The following is a 4081-nucleotide window of genomic DNA, read 5'->3' on the forward strand; positions in this document are numbered from 1 at the left end:
CCACTTTCCTGGAGGCATCCGAAACATTTCTGGTGTGGCCAGAACCACTCCAAGGGGTCATGAGAGTCTAAATGGACTGTTATCCTTCATGTTTCGACAAATCATGAAGTTTGAGGTGTCACTCTGTTGATTTTGACTATGTTTAAGAAATTACCACTTGCCTGGGGGTACCCGGAACATTCCGGGTATGACCAGACCGGTCCGAAGGGACCAAGAGGACCTAGAATAACTATTTTCCTTTATGTTTCCACAAATCATGAAGTTAGAAGTGTCGCACGGTTGATTTTGATAACATTATGGAAATGGCTACTTTTGTCACATCCCTGGGGCACCCGGAACATTCCGGGTATGGCCAGGTCATTCCCGAGGGGTCATAAGAGCTCAGATGGATTATTTTCCTTCACGTTTTGACAAATCATGAAGTTTGAGGTGCCGCACGATTGATTTGACCAAGGTTGTGGAAATGGCCATTTTGACCACTTTCCTGGGGACATCCTGAATATTTCGGGTCTGGCCAGAACCACGGGAAAAAATTCGTTGCCGGATCCATGACTAAAATGTTATGAAATCATAAAACTTGTCGCTTCATGATATTGTAACTACAAGTCATGATATCATGACGTTAACAACGATTATCATGAATAATAATAACTGATTCCATCAACAAAAGCCATGGCCGTCAAAAGCGTTATGAAAAAATTAAGCTCGTTTTCATAAATTGAATACCATAAAGCATAGTCATGGTAGCATGGCTGTGAGTCATAAAACTATGACGCTGAGTCATCTCAACCAGACGCTGAGTCGTATAAACATAACGCAGAGTCATAAAATCATGAATCACAACAAACGAATTTGGGCACTGTAAGCGTTACGCAAACCCTCGTGCAGAATCACCTACGCCATTTTTGTCACTTCTGTCAAGACGCCTTTTGTGAGCGGCAGTGTTTTCCGGTGAGATTTTTTTTGGTTTTCGAAAAAGTGTAGTGAATTGTTCTTACTTAAATAGTAGTAAACTATATAATTATTGAACTACATTCCAGAAGTTGAAAGTGAAAAAACTCTATATTCCGGCACAAAACTCCGGCCATCTTCATCAGCAGCAGAACAATCAAGCTCACGTAATGATTTTATTACTACTAACAATTTATACAATTAAGCCTTGCTTTATTTTATTATATATATATATTTTTTTAATAGAAATCTTTTCTTTTCTATGCAGACGGCGGGCGACATGGAACATAAAATCAGCACGCGCTTGGATTTCCTTAAGGAAAAATTCGAGAACCTTAATTTGCAGCCGCAAATTGTTTCGGTTGGGGCATCGCGGGGAGAAGGAGCGGTGCTCGTTATTTTCGGGGGAGCGGAGTACAAGGCAGACCACATCCTCCATGCCATTTGCATTTGCATGCAAGTGATATATGTTTTGAATCTCCAGTATGCACCAGACTGCAAGCCCCTCTGGATGTTCTTGCAGGCTCATCTGTTCAAAATCCCAGCGGTAGATCTACCCAAAAGCACCCGCGATTGACTGCGGGCTATTGAGTAGGTTGAAGGCACAACGATGAATAAATATTGACAAATACCAGAATCATAAAAAATACTTCAATAGTCAGGAACCTTGTTCATGATTTCAGAGTGCGTGCTTCACGATAACATGACCTTAAATGCCACTTTGCACCAATTAATCCGATAGTATAAATTACAAATACTAGAATCATGCATGCTGCTTATGTTTTTATAACATTAGGTAATAAATTTAGAACATGCTTTATGATAACATGACCAGTACTACCATTTTTCGCAAATCGATTCAGTACCATAAATGACAAATACTTGCACCATGAGTAATGCTCAAGCTTTCATAAATTAAGTTCATAGTTTGAGTATGTACTTCATGATAATATGAACCGACTTACCAAATTTCGCTAATAAAACTGGAACCATAAATGACAACTACTAGTTCTATGAATACCGCTTCTGGTTTTATGAATCTAGTTAATAGTTCTGGTATTCATGGGCATGATATCATGACTTAACTTACAAATTTTTGTCAATAAATATTAAAAACGTAACGCCAAGGTGACGTTACGGCAACATAAGTCATGAAATTATGACCTTTTTTCGTGGTGTATATTTATAACATGAAAACACACATTTTACGCGAAATCATGAATCATTTAGCAGGTCGCAAGCAGCGGATTTTTTTCCCGTGCACTCTAAGGGATCATGGGAGCCCAAAGTGACTGTTATCCTTCATGTTTCGACAAATCATGAAGTTTGAGGTGCCGTATGATTGATTTGACCAACGTTGTAGAAATGGTCATTTTGACCACTTTCCTGGGGACATCCTGAATATTTCGGGTCTGGCCAGAACCACTCTAAGGGGTCATGAGAGCCCAAAGGGACAGTTATCCTTCTTGTTTCGACAAATCATGTAGTTTGAAGTGCCGCACGATTGATTTGACCAACGTTGTGGAAATGGCCATTTTCACCACTTTCCTGGGGACATCTAGAATATTTCGGGAGTGGCCGGAACCACTCTAAGGGGTACATACATACATTTATTTGTTCAACATCACATTTAAGACAAGACATAATCAACAATAGTACGCCACAATACTCGGTTTGTGGCTGCCGCTCTCCATCCTCGGTCGCGCCCAATGCTCGCCAAGTCACGCTCCACCTGGTCCGCCCATCGTGCTCTCTGCGCTCCACGCCTTCTTGTGCCAACCGGATCCGTTGCAAACACCAGCTTTGCAGGGTTGTTGTCCGGCATTCTTGCAACATGCCCTGCCCAACGTATCCTTCCGGCTTTGGCCACCTTCTGGATGCTGGGTTCGCCGTAAAGTGCAGCGAGCTCGTGGTTCATCCTTCTCCGCCACACACCGTTCTCCTGCACACCGCCGAAGATCGTTCTTAGCACGCGTCGCTCGAAAACTCCGAGTGCTTGTAGGTCCTCCTCGAGCATGGTCCATGTCTCGTGCCCGTAGAGGATCACCGGTCTTATTAGCGTTTTGTACATGGTGCATTTGGTGCGTGGGTGAATCTTTTTCGACCGCAGTTTCTTCTGGAGTCCGTAGTAGGCCCGACTTCCGCTGATGATGCGCCTCCGAATTTCTCGGCTCACGTTGTTGTCAGCCGTCCGTAAGGATCCGAGGTAGACGAATTCCTCCACCACCTCGAAAGTATCCCCGTCTATCGTAACATTACTACCCAGACGCATCCGGTCGTTTTCGGTTCCGCCTACCAGCATGTACTTTGTTTTTGAGGCATTCACCACCAGTCCGACTTTTGCTGCTTCGCGTTTCAAGCGGGTGTACAGTTCTGCCACCGTTCCAAATGTTCTAGCGATAATGTCCATGTCGTCCGCAAAGCACACAAATTGACCGGATTTTGTGAAAATCGTTCCCCGGCTGTTGAGCCCGGCTCGTCGCATCACACCTTCCAGCGCGATGTTGAAGAGTAGACATGAGAGTCCGTCACCTTGTCGCAGTCCCCGGCGAGATACGAATGAACTGGATAGTTCACCCGAAACCCTTACGCAGTTTTGCACACCGTCCATCGTTGCTTTAATCAGTCTAGTCAGCTTCCCAGGAAAGCCGTTTTCGTCCATGATTCTCCATAGCTCTGCGCGGTCGATACTATCGTATGCCGCTTTGAAGTCGATGAAAAGGTGGTGCGTTGGGACCTGGTATTCACGGCATTTCTGGAGGATTTGCCGTACGGTAAAGATCTGGTCCGTTGTCGACCGGCCGTCGATGAAGCCGGCTTGATAACTTCCCACGAACTCATTTGTTTTAGGTGACAGACGACGGAAGATGATCTTGGATAGCACTTTGTAGGCAGCATTCAAAATTGTGATCGCCCTGAAGTTCTCACATTCGAGATGGTCGCCTTTCTTGTGAATGGGGCAGATTACCCCTTCCTTCCACTCCTCCGGTAGCTGTTCGGTTTCCCAGATCCTGACTATCAGCCGATGCAGACAGGTGGCCAACTTTTCTGGGCCCATCTTGATGAGTTCAGTTGCGATACCATCCTTACCAGCTGCTTTGTTGGCTTTGAGCTGATGAATGGCATCCTT

General features: G+C 44.5%; 1 long non-coding RNA gene across 1 annotated transcript; it reads left to right on the plus strand.

Moving 5' to 3' along the window:
* The first annotated feature begins 521 nt into the window (after positions 1-521).
* Positions 522-1501, plus strand: LOC134286051 (uncharacterized). The gene is made up of 2 exons (XR_009996840.1): positions 522-1118; positions 1220-1501. It is a non-coding gene; the product is annotated as an uncharacterized LOC134286051 (long non-coding RNA).
* Positions 1502-4081: the final 2580 nt, after the last annotated feature.

Source organism: Aedes albopictus, chromosome 2, assembly GCF_035046485.1.
Source record: "Aedes albopictus strain Foshan chromosome 2, AalbF5, whole genome shotgun sequence".
In the NCBI taxonomy this organism is placed as follows: Eukaryota; Metazoa; Arthropoda; class Insecta; order Diptera; family Culicidae; genus Aedes; species Aedes albopictus.